The sequence below is a fragment of the Carassius carassius genome, chromosome 8 (assembly GCF_963082965.1).
Source record: "Carassius carassius chromosome 8, fCarCar2.1, whole genome shotgun sequence".
NCBI classification, from domain to species: Eukaryota; Metazoa; Chordata; class Actinopteri; order Cypriniformes; family Cyprinidae; genus Carassius; species Carassius carassius.
This window is the reverse complement of record NC_081762.1, coordinates 26784683-26802606: the sequence shown is the minus strand read 5'-3', so window position 1 is coordinate 26802606 and position 17924 is coordinate 26784683. Positions and strand designations below refer to the sequence as shown.

General features: G+C 38.6%; 1 protein-coding gene across 10 annotated transcripts in view; it reads left to right on the top strand.

Annotated features, from left to right (window-relative positions):
• The first annotated feature begins 673 nt into the window (after positions 1-673).
• The window catches only part of LOC132145663 (protein 4.1-like), a 72584-nt gene continuing 55333 nt past the window's right edge, over positions 674-17924 (top strand). For 6 of the 10 annotated variants that reach the window (XM_059556841.1, XM_059556839.1, XM_059556836.1 and 3 more), the window contains exon 1: positions 675-851. The gene's annotated coding sequence lies outside the window, so the exon portion shown is untranslated. Of the gene's footprint in view, positions 852-17924 lie in introns of all 10 variants that reach the window. The other 4 variants (XM_059556838.1, XM_059556843.1, XM_059556842.1 and 1 more) reach the window with 2 other exon arrangements.

The window sequence follows — 17924 nt, the reverse complement described above, 5'->3', positions numbered from 1 at the left end:
TACTTTGTGCAGTGTCGCTAGGGCGCCACCATCATGCATTATTTACTAGAAGTGATGGATGATGGCGTATTCTGAGGGCAGAGGGGTCACTCCAAACCCTCCAGTCACAATTATTGTGTGCTTTGACAAAACTTTGAGATTTACTACAATCCAATGGAGAAGGTAGTTGTCCATTAATAGCAGGAGACACCGCATAACTAAACCGGAATTATGCAGTTTATATCTGAGATTTGTAACAATAACTATTTTTTTTTTATTTATTTAATTATTTTGCTTCAAAAGAAATGGTAATAAAATAAAATGGACACAAAAATGAATACAAAAATAACACACAATACAATGAAATAAAATAATTAAAATTATTTAAATTAAATTAAATTAATTAAAATAAATTCAATAATTTAGAGGAGGTGGAGATTTTTCCACTAAAACAGCAAAACTTTTATCGGATGTTACTAAGATGAAATGGATCCAGCTGCGTCTGATAATATTTGTGTATTTTATTTTATTTGGGGGTTATGAAGCTGATAAAAAGCAGTTTGTTTTTCCAAGACGAATCCGGTTGATCCCGTTTCTCAGTCTCCTTGGTTACGATGCTGCTACAGTTTTAGCGCAGGGTTCTCGCGTCTGATTGGCTCATTCCTACCTCTGCTCGTCTTCCATTGGTCGCCTTTCCAAATACGCTCGGCTCATTGCATAGCTAGCCCCCCCTTTTTACTAGAATCTAAACACCGTTTTAAAACAGCTTGGATGATTTTGTTCATGAGTTTGCTTGTTGTGTGAAATCTGAGGAAAAGCGGTTTCTATCTTGTGGTGGATTATTTCTACTCGTTGATGAATTAAAGGGAAAGGTAAGAGAGCAAGCTGGATTATGTATTGTGTGATGCTCACGAGGACGGGGATCTGTTGACATTTGTTTTGTTTTGATTTTTTTCACATTAGGCGCCATTTTCAGACATTTCATTCACTTGCACCTGCTCATACATTATGGCCCTCAATATAAATGTTTTTTTTTGATGGACACCTAAAGTTGTAATCGAGAGCTCTGATTTGTTGTATTGTTTCGTCGCTTTGTTGGCGGGCTGTTCGCATCTCATAGATATAACTAATGGTTAATGACACTCAGTACATGCAAATATTTTCAGTTCTTAAGCGCTTTGCTTTTAAATATCACAAATTAGTCGCGGAATGTATCATTTCGGTGCAGTTTTATGTCCTCTGGGTCGTGTCGTGGGAAAATGTCTCGTGAGAGAATAAAGCGCTTGTTTACGTTACTTCAGGCAGGTGTATTACGGCAAACAACGTTATATTGATATTTCAGTGTTTATTACTCAAGCTTGTTGTGTATAACACGGTTGTGACTCGGTTTGATAAGGGTAGATAGCTAATTAGATGAACTACCATCAAATTAAGGGCGCTGGAGTTAGCTTGGTTCTTTCTTTCTGAAACGTGCTTCAAAATGGTGGCATCCAAATCAGCTTGTTTTATTCGGTATTATTTAATACTACAGAATAAATGTGGCTGCACCAACAATATTTATTTTTAAATGTCAGCTGTCCTTCTGCATCATCATCCGTCTCCCACAGTGTTGAAGTCAACTAATGCTCACATGCAGTGAGTCCTGGAGACTTTGCATTGCATTTCAACCCCCTAGGCAATGTTACTATAATAGATACCTTCAGTTTATTGTCTCTGTGCTTTGGCATCAGTCTGCGTCCATTCAAAAATGTTATGCAATCAATCCCCATTTATAAACAGAAGTGCTTTAGCCTTTCCCATGTATTTGTTAAAAAAAAAATAGACAGATATGTGTCATAAAAATGCCGTTTTCTATTGATTAACATGTTATTTTCTGAATGTGCATGTTGTTTGCACGCTCTTTGCTATCATTCTGTTGTGCAGCACAAGCACTCATGAGTTATGTCTGTTTATAGCACAAACAGATAAATGGTTTCGGTTCCTTAAGGTCTTTCTGGTGTTTATTTGTTCTTGACAGCCCAGCAACTTCTGCACATGATGCATTTCAGATCAGAAGGAGGTCTAACACACTATCGGGGTTCATCAGGGTTTGTGTGTTTATGTTGAAATTAGAAATTCTTTGTAGAATTATGATTTGTGAGAGTTCATAAGCTCACCCCACATGGAGTGTTAATAGCTGAACTGTTATTGTTTGGGGCCCAGGGTGTTGTAAATGGTTCTGTTATGCTTTCTGTTTCTCGTTGATCTGTAATATTTTGTTTTCGTAATTCAAGTTTCTTGAATTATCAGTTTTCTTCTTTTGTTAAATGTTTTTTGGTAGTTCCTTTTCTCTCTTTCTGCTTTTTTTGCCTGGTGTCTTCTCTCTGTTTTGCTCCCGCCGTCTCGAGCGACCGCCCCCCATCTGTTTCGTGTCCATGGAGATCAGGTGCACTGTGTGACCATGTGGTCATTGATTGGTTTGTGTTTCACGGCCCCAGCCATTACCCTTTGGTTGTCCCAAGAGGAATCTCTAATTTTGTTAATTTGGTCATGTTTGGTCTGTCCATCAGTGGTTTGCTGAAAATTGGCACCTTAATTTGGTTTATCGGACCTATCTCTGACTGGACGCTTGAGTATCAGATCTAGAGGCTCTCAAAAGGTAAAGTGTGCAATTTTGGCAACATTAGTGGCACCAAATGGAATGACAAAAACAACTAGTCATTACTTTTTAAGAAAATATGAGAGTGTTTGCTCAGAATGTGACCTGGTTGCTAAGGTTTACTTGTCAATTATAATCATACAATTAATTCATACATATTACATTTACATTACATTTATTCATTTAGCAGACGCTTTTATCCAAAGCGACTTACAGATGAGGACAGTGGAAGCAATCAAAAACAACAAAAAGAGCAATGATAGAGAGAGATTTTGTAATATATATGTTTTGCATTTGACAAGATATTTTAAATGTGAAAAATGTATTTTCATAAGCCGTGTTATAATATTTAGCATATATTTGAAATGCGTTTTTGGCCAGAATGAATGTATTTGTTTATTGTATGGGATTAAATACACTTAACTCGGAGCAAGCACAGTCACAGTTCAATTAATGCATTATCTAGGTTTGTTACATAAAAACATTTACTTTTAAAAGTTATTTTTAAAAGGTGAATTAGTTTAACTGAAAGTTTTAAAAGAGTATGTAAATGTATTCATGATGTCAGCCTGCTAATATCTTACTTATCGCCTCAGCACATCAAGCTGGAATATGAAAAAGGATTTTAACATCAGAAAAATAATAGACACTTAAGCTTGAATGGTCAAAACATATAGCGTGTCCCTCCATGTTCTGCGTTTCTGTTGTCTATGTAAATCGAGATTGCTTAGGCAACAGTTTTCTGGGTCATTCACAGCTGAAACCGGGTGTCTAAAGATGCAGACCAACATGACAGTGAGAGCAAGAACAACTGACACTGAGATCCAGAAGCTTGTTCTCACTACATTAGAGAGAGAGCATTTCTGTCTAATCCAGCACAGGACCCCGATTAATTTGAAAGCCGCTTTCCAGTCTTAAGCTCACTTTCTGCATACAGCACTTAGGCTTTCCACAACTCTGTTTACTCTGTCTTCCCATAGTTTACTGTCACCGAAACCCTAAAGTGCCTCTGTTGATGTGGCATCAGTGCTGGGGTGACTGGAGCTAAACACAGCAGAAGAAACTAATATGAGATGATGCACCCAGAGGAAGGCATTTTTGTTGTGCATCCATCCAATCAAGAGCCAAATTGTATGCATTTGTGTTTTAAATGAATAAGGCTTTTCATTGAGCTGAGGATGTTCACGTTGCTCTTTTCCATACATCTGATACAAAGCAATGAGTTTGTGTTGTTCACACTTGTATATAAATTTGTGATTTTGTTAGTAGCGCTCAGTCCTGAAGTGAAAGTGTGAGATTTGTGAGGCTGCTGGCGTGAATGTGTTTGTGTTGGGTGTGCTGTCACACCTGCTCCTGTGGGGTCCCCGCTTGCCGTTTTTATGCCCAATCAGCAGCTCTTGCTCCTGCCAGCCAATCACAGCGCAGCATTCCAGAGCAGGAGCTGTTATTCCTGGGGATTTATCCAGAGATTTCCAGCATCCTTTCTCAGTTCCCCAGAATAATGGAGATTTTAATAGTGGATATGCATTTTCCGATTATGCTAAATTGTTTAACCAGCTAGAAATACTCTTGTTGAGTGCAGTCTAAAATTATTTTGCTGGAAACTGTTGGAAAAAGAAGTTGAGAAAGAGCTTTATTTAGAATTAGAAAATGTTATTGCCGAGTATGTTTACACTCACCAGGAATTTGTCTTGGTGTCAGGAGCTTCCAGTTTATAGATTGTTTATAGGTGTAAAAAATATATTTATTTTCTCATTTTTAAGTTTGCATGACAAAGTGTAGACTATAGTGTCACTGGGCAGAAATGGCCCAAAAGAGCAAGTGTGAGGTTGGTCGGTTGGCCAGAAGCCATCAATCCGTCCTAATAATTGAGTCCTGATGGACTGCAGCATCAGTGTGCTGGACTGAGACATGTGAGTCTGCTCTCTGACTGTATAATATAGTACGCTAATATACTGCTGCTTTTACACATCTTGTTTTTGAAAAACCGATCTGTGCTTCCTGGAACATTTCCACATGCATCCCCTGATTAGCTTGATGTTTGTAAATAAACACAAATATAGTCTAGATGTTTAATGATGCTCTGTTTTTATTAATTACAGTGATGCTGTACTATTGAACAAACACATAGTGAACTTGATGATTATTAAAACAAAGCTTTGTCAGTCAAAAGCATTTGTTCTGCACAGTCAAAAAAAGAGAAAAAGTACGAAAGCGGTCCCTTTGGGTGATACCTTTTTTAAACGCACACCTTTGTACCTTATTTGCTCCTAAAGGGTGCATATCTTAAAAGTATAAATTAGTACCTAAATGGTACATATTTGTACTTGGGCTGGACGATATGGCCAAAATTTATATCATGATTTCTTAATTTCGGACGATACGATATAATTCTGATAACTTTATAAACACTATTTAAAAAGCCTCGTAAAAACAGGCAAGAATGCAAACAACAGATGTCTGTTATGAAAAATGAACTTGCCAAGTCTGACACCTAGGGCTGGGATAAACGATTATTTTTTAAACGATTAATCTAGCGATTATTTTTTCGATGCATCGATTAATCCAATGATTAATTTTTCCAGACCGATTCGATTTCGATTATCTCCCCATTAATTGACTACTAACAATTTATACATGTTGATTTACATATCTGAATGAAAAAAACATAAATTCCTTAACAAATTGCAATATATGTTTATTGCTCTTAAAATTACAAAATAAAAGACTGACTAAGAATGCATTACTTTGCACTTGTATTGAGATAGCATTCAATAAAACCTTGAAGCCTTGAAAACACATAGCTTACTGAAACAAGCTTACTGAACACATAGGGCCTAGCTTACTGAAAAACAGTTCTTCTATCAGATGAAAATAACAACAACTTGATGTCTAGCATTCAATAAAAAAGGTCACCCAAAATACTTGTTTAGAGAAATTGAAAGAAGTAACCAATGTAAACTTGAGGGCTTTAAGCTAATACAGAGAGTTTGAGCTGAAACAACGAAAAATCGATTTAATCGATTAAAATCGATTATTAAAGTAGTTGTCAACTAATTTAGTCATCGATTCGTTGCTAAATAACTTATTTGCCGTAAGCGGCTCATTTCGTGCATATTTCAAATCTGCGGTGACCAAAATGTGGCAGTAATGAGCCACCGGAGGTTTTACTCAGCCAGTACAACAGGAGAAGTAGCGAATAGCCAATAGCTGGCCTCGTTTTATGTCACGTGCTTCCCGAACAGCGTCTCTGCAGCATTCAGCGGGATGTGGGAGTACTTTACTTTGAGCCTTCGAAAAAGAAGATTAACCTGTAAACTCTGCACTACTGAACTGTTTAAGGGGCCGTTCACATATCGCGTCTTTTACGCGCTCATGTTCGTTATTTCCAATGTAGGCACGCAGTATGCGCGCTCATAATGGAAGCAATGCGGTCGCGACGCACCCGTTTTTCCAGGCGCGTCCGCACCGCATCGAGTTAAAAACATTTAAACTTTTCAGAATGCCGCAAGCGCACCGCGGGTCATGTGACAAGAACTAACCAATCAGCTTCATCTTTCCCGTAACAACGTTGAAAGCTCAGCCAAGATGAAGGAACAGCTGATCATAGCTGTATATGGATTTCCATTTTGAAATAAATTTAGTAGCAGAGCTACTGCAAGCGATTTTTAGAGCTGCAAATCCATTTATCCTTTGCTGAAATTTCCGCGTCTTCAAGGAGAGAGCACGTCATGGTTGCTTAGCAAAGACAGACGCCTCAGGGGCGCAACTGCCCGAGCGCTTTGGAAAGGAGGAGAAAGCGGTGCACCTAGCGTTTTCCACGCGTTTTTAGGCGTGATATGTGAACGGCCCCTAAGACTTTTATTTGTGCAGATTCTCCAGTACAGTGTTGTTTGCAAATGTTTAGTCGTAAAAGCTGATAACATTTAAAGCTTTACAAACATGTTCTGTGATCAGTTTGTCGTTTACCAGTTCATAATTCAGTCGTGCAGCCTAATTATGACTGAATGAGAGAGGTAAATGTTTAAAGATATTTGAAATGCACTTTTTTTTTCTAAGTATTCACTACTCTTTTTCACACAGCAGGTTTTTTGTGTGTGTCCGATTTTTTTTTTCTGGACAACCTTCTGATGGATTTTACTTTAAATTGTGAGTTCCATTCAGGATTCATGCCATTGGCACTTTTTTCGAAGGATTGTTTACAATTTCACAGCATAAGCTATAAAGCTGTTTCCCAGTAAATAATAAAATACAACGCACTGCAATCTTATTCTGTTTTATCCTTATTCTTCATGAAAATATGTTCTGAAAGATTCCTTAATAAGCTTTGTTCGGGATGTTAAACTACTTTAGGAGCCTTAAGGACTGACATGGTGAAAACATTATTTGAAATCTCCTTGTGAAATTTGCTAGAGTATGGGTCAGTGTTTTGATTGCAGAAGAGTTTGACAAAGGATTACTAGCACATAATAAAACAACTCCAGGTATATTTTTGATGAGGATATGTCAATGCAAAATGGTTAAAATCTCTTAAAAATATATGCTGAATGATAAAGACCCTTTATTAATAATTTACTTGGGGGAAAAAATGGAAAAAACTAAAATATAAGTACATAAACCGATTAATCGTTTAATCGTAAAAATAATCGACAGATTAATCGATTATCAAAATAATCGTTAGTTGCAGCCCTACAGAGAGTGCTTTTCCAAAAAATAAAAATAAAAAATAAAAATTAAAAGTGGGAGCCAGCAGCCTGTCATGGAGAAAAAAAAAACTCTGAATGCTCCACGTGAAACTTTGGCTCTCCGCCCTTTTTCTATCGTGTCTAATGATTTTGATTAATATGCACGAGGGAGAGAGAGAGCAAGAAGCGCTCGTGTTGTTTGAAGACTGTGAGTGCGCGCGCAGCCGGGGCTCTCTCTCGTACGCGCCCTGTCAGGCACAGCACAGTCATTCTATTCTACATCACTCACCGATCAAATAAGGCTTTGACAGCTGCCAAAAAAAAAGATCAATGCAGAAAAAAACCCCTGGATTGGTTATATAATGTTGGACAGAATGTTGATCCGGCCATCGCATATATTCAGCGCACATAACGTTTTGCAAACGTTTTTTAGAAAAATAAAAACAGGCCGACGAATCGATGCGCATATTTTGCGTCGACATATTTTTTGCATCGACGTCATCGATGACTTCGACGCGTTGTCCCAGCGCTACTGACACCTATAATAGTGAACATAAAACCATATAATATTTTAGAAGAAACAGCACAAATAAATTAATGTTCACCTCTTATTTGTATTTAGCCTTCATACAAACAAGAAATGTGAAATCACTGTCAAATAATCGTCTCAGACTATTTACTCTAATCTAATTTATTATTAGATTATTATTTCTATATCTTTAACTTCAAACTATAGGCAAACATACACTACTAGTCAAAAGTTTAATGTTTTTTTTAAAGATTTCTTTCTGCTCACCAAGCCTGCATATATTTGATCCAAAATACATCAGAAACAGTAACATTGTGAAATATTTTTTACTGTTTAAAATAACTGTTTTCAGCACTGCAGCTTAAATGGCTGCCCACTGCTCCGGGTGTGTGTGTGATCACGGTGTGTGTGTGTGTAAGGGCTGCACGATGTGTCGTTTAAGCATCGATATCGCGATGTACGAATCCACGATAGTCACATCGCAGGATGTGCGATGTAGGCTGTCGTAGTTGATCCGTTATTCATTAACTGTACGGGCCAGCTACTCCCCTGCCCTTGACGAATGTGATTCGCGGATTAATTGCACAGCTTAACCATCATAGAGTGAAAGTTTATAATTGACAGGACTGAAAACCACATGCAAGTTTAACAGGGCAGAGAGAGAGGGAGCGCGAGAGAGACAGAGAGAGCGCGCGAGAGAGACAGAGAGAGCGCGAGAGAGAGAGAGCGCAAGAGAGACAGAGAGAGAGAGAGAGCGCGCGAGAGAGACAGAGAGAGAGAGAGAGAGCGCGCGAGAGAGAGAGAGAGAGCGCGCGAGAGAGACAGAGAGAGAGAGAGAGAGAGAGACAGAGAGAGACAGAGAGAGAGAGAGCGCGCGCGAGAGACAGGGAGAGAGAGCGCGCGCGAGAGACAGGGAGAGAGAGCGCGCTCGCGAGAGACAGGGAGAGAGAGCGCGCGCGAGAGAGACAGACAGAGAGAGAGCGCGCGCAAGAGAGACAGACAGAGACAGACAGAGAGAGTACATTAGAAGTACCATCAATGTTTATAGAAATGTACATGGATTTATTTTGCATGTAATTTTTTTTTCTTATAAATATATATGTATTTTTGTTTTGTTTGTTTCTATTCTGCTATGTACAATGCTTTGGCAATATGTACCTTTGTATGTCATGCCAATAAAGCAATATGAATTGAATTGAGAGAGAGAGACAGAGAGAGAGCGAGCCGTTTTCAAACAACACGAGCGCTGTCTTGCTCTCTCTCCCTCGTGCATATGGTGGTGTCGATGTTTAAATCATTTAAAATGAGAATGTAAGTGTGCTCACCCCATTTTTGTTTGTAAGAAAAAATATCGCAATATATATCGCAGAAAAATAAAATATCGCAATGTCATTTTTTCCCAATATCGTGCAGCCCTAGTGTGTGTGTGTGCACTTTGGATGGGTTAAATGCAGAGCACGAATTCTGAGTATGGGTCACCATACTTGGCTGAATGTCACGTCACTTTGTCATATAAAACATCCGCACGGCGTTTTGATTTTGAAACGTGCAGTGCTCATGTTAAATCAACAAAGTCAAATGTCACAAATAATTCAATATATGGGAAACACTGGAAATGTATAAATTTATATATATATATATATAAATCGGCGTTAACGGGAGACTCTTATCGGGGGATAAAAAAAATATCGCCATTAATCTATTCTCAAAGTTGGGTTGGGAGCTGGGTCTATACTAAGCAATCTATGATGACTTTCACCTTGATATTTTATATAACCGACTGGCTGAGGCCAGCCTAAAAAGATGCTCAGGACAGTTGACGGGCCACTGCTGCGCATCGTCACGAAAGCTTATCTTTTTCAAGTGTTTTTAAGCCTTACCGCTTGTCGATTTAAACATTAAAGCATCCAAAAACAAGACGCGGAAAAGCTGAACAGAGCAGCTGGTTACTCGCGCGCTGTGTTCGGTGCGCACGAGAGAGATCGAGAGCCGCGTTTCACGGACAGCGACACTGAACCGAGCTCTCTTCTGCGAAGTTCTCCTCGAAGTCCCTCCTGCACCTGAACGAACAAATACAAATCGCAGTTTGAACAAACAAAAAGATGTGAAACAGCCCAATTCAGTACTCGCGGTGTTCTGGTGTTCAGGGCTCACGCAGAGAAAGGCGTCTCAAAACACTTGAACATCGAATTTGCTTATTTTTGCTCTTGTGCCGACAAATACATACAAAATATGTCAAAATATCCACCTTGGAAATTATGCTCGAAAAAACTGCCAGTTATTTCTTAAGTGAAAGTAAACAGTTGAGGAAAAAAATGGGATGTGTATTATATTGGATGCGTTCATCGTCTCTTAAAGTGACCGCGACTAATTTAGCTACTAGCTGCTGTAATGTTAATCCAAGAAAATAAAAATGAAAATCACTCACTGCTCTTGACTGAATTACTTTTTATAGTTTTAACAGTCAAACAAAAATTATTCAGACACCATATATATTTTTTGATATATATAGTAAACTGTAATAATGTGAGAAATGTTGAAGGTATCTGAATAAATGTAGGTTTGATTGTATATTTCATTTTTACATTGAAGACTATCCAGTGCTATTTTACATTTAATTATTTGGTTTCTGTACCTTGACACCTACAAACTTGAAAAAAAACTTAAACATTGTGTAAATAGCACAAATAATAAAAATAAATGAACATACAAAATTCAAACAGGGCCCACTGTTACAACCTTCACCGGGTCCCCACTGACCCCAGCTACGGCCCTGATCATGCCTGTTTCACACATACTCCGTCTGCATTGCGTATGCAGTCCGTGTGCGTTACGTATGTGGTGCAGCACAGACTCGATGTACTTTCACACAGGACGCGGTTGCAGTTCGCTACTCGGTACGTGAACGATCGCTGCACTGCTGCAGACGCAACGCTCCTGGAACACAACTGGAATCCGTTAACATGGGTGCGTAAAAAAATATGCAACGCATACGCACTGCAGACGGAGTATGTGTGAAACAGGCGTAAGGTTGTTTGCACCTTGTGCAATGTGGAATTAGTTTACAGCTTTTTCAAGCACTTTGTGATGCATTTTGGAAACAGGAGATGAGCCCCTTTTCTAATGCACCACCTAGCTTTATAAACCCCTTCTTTTTTGTTTGTATTTATATAATACAAACAAAAGGTTGAAGATTATTGATGTATATTTTATTTAGCTATACAGCCTAACCCATGTCTCTTCCAGAGAAAAGCAGGACTGGTATGAAGATAGGTCTGTGAAGATAATGAGTATTGATGTGTCAGTGTAATCTGATCTTGGGTTCTTGTGGGATTGATTATGATCGGAGTCAATCATTTGAGTGTGTTCCTTTATGAAGGGTGTCAGGACAGGTCAGAGGTCTATGTGTATGTGTGTGTGTGAGAGATAAGGAAGATGGCTTCAGCAACTATACACAGATGTGTTGTTGTTGTGGAAGTGAGTTTTGCCTGTTGTCATCTGAACACAGTTGACTGTAATACACTGTAGGGGGTTGCAGTGATATATAATTGGATGAGTGTGTGTGTGTGTGTGTGTGTATCTGCACTTAATGCATAAGAGGATGATGGGGTATGTGTGTGTGTTTGTACCTGTGCGTTTAGGTGAAGGGATGTAAAGGGATGATGTTATTAGATAAAGTTGTGGGTGTCCAGTGGCAATAATGGGATAAAAGTGTGTTTTGGTTCATGGGGAGTGTGTATTTTGAAAGAGTTATAAGTGATGTTATTTCCATATGAGAGCTGTGTGATGTATTGATAGATGGCAGACGCAGCAGGGAGATGGAGAAGTGTGTGTGTGTGTGTGAGTGTGTTGAGGGGGAGGGGACTGTAAAGAGTAGATTAGTATAAATACAGTGGTATTAGCGGCCAGAGGATCCAAAAAAACAGAGCTACAGAGAGTTTGATCAGTGGAGTATTCTTAATAGTCATTTACTATTCTGTTGAACATGTATTTTATTTATTATTATCCAAACTAAAATATTAATTTATTTATAGATAAAGTGTTTGTACAGTGGAACAGTGGAGTAATAGTCATTATGTTGTTATTAAATGTTTATTTAAAGGTGCTGTATGTAGGATTGAAACTGAGTGGTTGAACTAGGTATTGCAGTCCAAATTTAAATTTTTGGAGAGTTTTTTTCACCCGGTCCATCCTCCTCAGACTTGACACACACACAGGTTGCCAGATTGATGACACCAACAGGAACGAGCCCTATTAACTATAAATGAAACAAAATATGCTGTGTTTTTTTGGCCAACTGGCAACCCGGGGCACTGAAATACAATTGGGTAAACTGGCAGTGGGCGGGTTTCAGAAACCAAAACAGAGACAGTCTTTCCGACAGGAACACATATTTTCAAAGAAGAATTACTGACTGCAGCATTGTTTTTAGGGCTGGGCGATATATCTAACGATATGATCATGCGCATCTAGTCAGTAAATCTGGTTCTGTGATTACCGCTAAATCGCCATCACCTGCTTATAATTGGAGTGGCATTTAATAGACAGAGCTGTAGATCACTGACAAGCTATGCAATATCGTGTTCATTATCGAATGCGATTCATCTGGGATAATGAACGCGATATTGCGTAGCTTGTCAGTGATCTACGGCACTGTCTAAAATTATTAGCTAACGCTACTGTTTTTGAGGAGGTAGATTTTGAGGTGAGGGGACTGACAAGGCAGAAGGTAAAGTGGTCCAGTGTTCTATCAATAAGCAGAACTGCCAACCTGTACGCAATTTGCATAGCGGATACGCATTTTGACTTCAAAGTACACTGGTACGATTTGTCACTCTAAACTACGCAAAAACCTGGTGACGCCTTTGTGCAAGCAACAGCAAAAGAAGAAGAGTTCGACCAATCATAGCGCTAGGTTCTTCGGTTTTTGACAGATGCATAAAGCCTATCATTAAAAAGAGACTGAAAATTGACACCAATAAAGATTCCCGCTCTATCCCCCTTCCACTCCTGCCGTTTGACTGATGAACAGTAGGCTACAGTAATTGTAATATTAATTAGTAATAATTTTTGACTCATGGCTGAAGTTAAGTTTCTCCAGCTCTCCCAAGGTTGGCAAAAAAATAATCTAAAAAGCATCAGATTGATTCTTTAAAATATGGAATATTAAAATTTTTCTTACGTGGGAGCATGCCCCCGGACCCCCATAGAGGGGTAATATCCTTCTCACCTTTTTCACCCCTGAACCGTCTTCATGCCTGGCCTTAGAACACAAAAATCACTTTTATAAGGTGTTTGAACAAAGTTGTGTGGCCGCTGTGTGTGAAAACACCAGCCTATAATGGTAAAAATCCACTCGCTCATTGTTTTATAATCCCTAAAAAATCATAAACCATCTCTCCACAAGAGCAGTTCCAGACTATGACGTTATAGTCAGTGAAAGTCCCGCCCATCTGTGATGCTCTCTGCCTTATTAGCATACACAGCCCTGAGTGAGAAGCTGCGGTCCACCATTACTGTTCTCTTGCTGTAGCTGCTGGAGGTACAATTTCAGCGCCAAAGAGCCAACGCTTCGTGCACAAACATCCAGACTCCAGACAAAGTTAGCATCAAGCATTATATTTTGTTTTCCAAAAGAGCCTCTTAGCTCTCTGTAAGGCTAATGTTGCACCAGTAGTCATTCTTTCAAAACCCGATTTCATGATTTTGTTACAGTTACACATATTTTCATCCACTCAGTCATTGTTTCAAAACATAAGATTATGGTAATATATATTGAGAACATTTGATTTAATCACCAAAACACAACATTGTAGTGTACATTTAGTACTTTTAACAGTCAGTTCCTGTCAAGAGCAAACAATGCAAGATTCATGTTTCATATTACCTTTGCTGCTGAAATAATTATAGTAATGCAGACAATAACTCTCATGTTAGAAAATACACTTACATTACCTAACTTGCATAACTCACATAAAATCAATAGTATTTTGTTAACGTATTTATACAGTGTTTTACTGTATCAAAAGGTGTGATGAAGGTAAGACATGGCCATAAGGCTTGGTGCTAGAACACAGTCTACTGTCAGTGCAGTATGAAATATGAATCTATAGCCTACTGTAACTGGACTTTCCAGATGAAGGGTGAGTTATAGTAATGTGCAGTCTTCTTTACCATGGTAATGCCTTTATATACAGTAACATGGCATAATGTTATTTATTTTGTATTTTTATAATACATTTGATGCCATTTGTCTCCCTTCTGATACATCTCGGATCACCAGTTCTTCTCCGTTTTACAGATGAGGACATCCTCAAAGGGAGGTTTTTGTTGATTTTGTCAGGTTAACTCACTTCTGGGTAATAATTTGTCCCCAAAATATGGTTAAGAAGGTACACACACACACACACACACACACACACACACACACACACACACACACACACACACACACACACACACACACACACACACCACTCAATATTCCTTTAATTATGGGCACATTCCATAGGTTTAATGGGTTTTATACTGTAGAAACTGTATCCCAAACTTCTAAACCTACCCCTTACATTTTTTTCTTCTGTCACTGGTTTATTTATTTATTTATTTGTATGTCTTTTTTATTGTGTACATTCATGTTTCTATTTGTATAATCCAATTTTTTTTATTACTTGTTATTTGAACTTTTGGCAGTTTTGTTGTTGTTGATTTTGTCTGGTGGCTGACTGATGTCCCGATGAGCTCAGCGTTGGTGTTGTCTGATGATCAGGCAGGGTTCAGGACTTCAGCATGTCTAATGCGTCTCTGTCTCAGTTCTGTGTGTTTGTTTCAGTCATTGTGTCAGTAAATCCATGCCGTCACGCCCTCGGCCCCTCCTTCCTCCACCCCGCACCATTAATAACGGCCCTACAAAAGCATTGTAAAACACAAATGCATGTAGACAGTTCTCATACTGGCAGTGAACAGGATATTAGCAGTGTGACAGCGCCTGTAGAAAGGATGACGTGGATTTGGTTGAGATATTGGACAGCCTGTGGGGAAAAGAGGCTTGTGTTTGTTTGCTGTAATAACAGACGGGTCTAACAGGAAGCTTCCAGACATCCACACACCCTGCTCACCTGTTCCTCCGGGCCAACAAAATGAGATGGACTGAATTATAGCCCTTTCCCACAGACACAGCGCAGAATACAAGACAGTTCTGGGACGGGAAAATGGGCTCTGCACCTGCTGGTCTCAAATCAGGAGCTGACGCAAAACAAAACTAGATCACTCCCATCATTATCAAGCAAGTTATTTAGACTGGAAGCACCCACAGTTGTGTTCAGTTGACAGGAACCACATTACACACAGACAGACTCTAGCCACTTTTTATTTACCATTCATCTCAAATAAAATTACAGGGTCATTCCGGGTCAACCCAACAAGTAAAATTGTTGCTTTTATATTTTTTTGGTGAAAGTAATACACAAATGAAGAAAAAAGTCAAAATATTAAAAGTCATGGATATTTATTTAGTGAGTAATCTAGATTTGCAGTCAATTTGGGTAAAAATGACTTTAGAAAGATGGCAGCATTGTTTATTTACAGACAGATATTGGGTCTTTTAGTAAAATCTGTTGACTTTAGCAATCTTTGTTGCATTATGTTCCAACAGAGATAATTCAAAAATTAGAAAAACACTTAATTTTACCCTGAAGTTTGCAATGCATGGCTGTAACTCAAGAACTATTTAATATAATCTTAAAATCCTTTTAGATTTAAAGTTTTGTTTTGGTATCTTAACTTTTAAGGCCTTATATTGTTCCTCTTCTAGATATACTGGGATTTAAATGTGACTACAGGAGAAAACTGCTGCACTTTTCTAAAACCAAATGTTGGTCACTATGCACACAACTGATACTAACCCTGTCACCTTTGGCGTACAAAGAAGAGAGATTGCTGAAGTCAACAGATTTTACTAATAAACTTAAAGTACTGGTCTCTGTGTAACAATTAAATGATGATGCTGCCATCAGTCTACAAAATAGTGCTTTACTACTACATTATGCTTCTCTTTCATCATAATAAATATAATTATGAAATTAGTTTGATTTGACATGGAATGACCCTGTTTTACTTACAAATATCATGTTTTCAACTAGTAACGGTTTCAATGTTTCCAGTTGTGAACACAGACCGTCACGCTCTGTGTGTTTGTGAGCAGGTTGCAGTGTGTATCATTGTTTGACTCTTAGCTCAGTGGAAACATTGGCCGGTTCTGAGAGTTTCACAGATGTGTGTGTGTGTGTGTGTGTGCGTTTGCTGTAGGGTCAGTGTCTACTGTTGTAAACGTGCGTGCAGGTAAATTAAATTCTTTAAAGTGAAAATCTTCGGCAAAGTAGAAAGGCACTGAAAATCAGACTGTTTGCAGCTGAATGGTTTAGTTGAGCAGATGCTGGGTGGGGATCTTGGTTGTTAAGGACTTTAAGTAGATAAATGGAGAAGTTGAGAAGTTCAATTCCTGTTTGGTTTCATTTCAGAATGAGAAGTGTAGTATTTTGTATATAAGTATCCACTCTGTTGAGATGGAGTATTTTATTGCGTAGTATTCACACAGACCTTTCTGCAATTTTATATTTTGTCTTTCCTAGTTTGCTCATTAACCCTTTCCCTGCCATTGACAGAATTTTCCATCTGTTTTTGCGTGTTTTCAGTGTTATATGATAGGAGCCGCTATTACACTTCTTCTGAAAGAGTACTGAATGTCTGGATCAAAAAAGAATCAGAAAAAGCAATTGCATATGTAAACAGATGTAGCGCTCTAAAGTTTTGGGGGTGTTGATGGAAGTGATTGACTCCATCTATGTTCTGATTAACGATCCGGACGTCATCTTTGAACATGATACAACAAAAACATGAATTTCTTTTTGTACAAAATGTTGCTGTTTTTATGAAGGATACAAAAAAATCTTTTAATAAAAGTCACTTCACACTTTACTGATTTGCATGGGAAATTGGCCTTTTATTGAGGAATGAAAGTACACCGCTTTTAAGGGGGGCGATATAGGGGGCACTATTCATTTTATCTTTATAATTGTATTTTCATAATCATTGGAGGTCAAAATCGAGACTGTTCTTCGATTAATTTCCCAGCCCTACCATATAGCATACATGTTCACCCCATAGCAGATCTATACAGATGGAGCTGGGGAAGGTGGAGGGTTTCTAAAGCATGCTAAAACTGCTAAAGCAAGCACTAGTCATATATTTGAATGTTGAGCAACAAGCTCATTGGCTACAGATACAGGAGAAGACCAATCAGCTGTGCCGTGTAAAAATGATGTCATTATGTCAGATTGAGCTAGACCTATCAGACTGCACCATCTAGAGTTTCATGCCACAACTCTTTGTGTTTTCCTCATGAGGACTGTTGGCTCATCCACATGATGTGAGTGATTTTAAACTGTACTGTGCTTGTGGGGACATTTCAAAACCTGACTCACACACATTCAATGACAGGGAAAGTTACTTGACCTGATGATATATTGAGAATAATGTGATATTTGTTGTGAGAGGGAGGTTAAATGCATCTTAGTGCCAGATTAGTTAAAATAAACATTATGACTCAAACAGAAGCAGCCGTTCTGCATGAATGGGATAGACTTTTTTAGTCCAGTCTGTCCTCAAGAGACAGGCTTGTAATTACTTTGCTAGTGAATGGGAAAGAACGACGGCTGAGTAGCAGACCTGTGTGTGTGTGTGGACAAGATGATTAAACAGGGAGCTATTTGAGCCTGTATTCATTTACTTGTCTGTGTGCTGTAAACTAGAATGATAGCTTAATAATCAATCATTTTATTAATTGTCATCTCCATTAATCTAGGTAAAAATAAAGCAAAAATAGTGTTGAAGTTGGCCTAGTTGAAATGACGGGACACAGACCCAAATTTCAATGCAATATCAGCATGGAGGAGGGACTTTTTTTTAGCTTTTGTACAGGTGGAGGATAGAGGGGACAATGCAGAGATAGTTTGGAGGATGGGACGGATGATGCGTTGAGTCAGGAGACATGAGGAAGTCCCTCAGTTTAGTCTGAATCTGTAGGGGACATCAG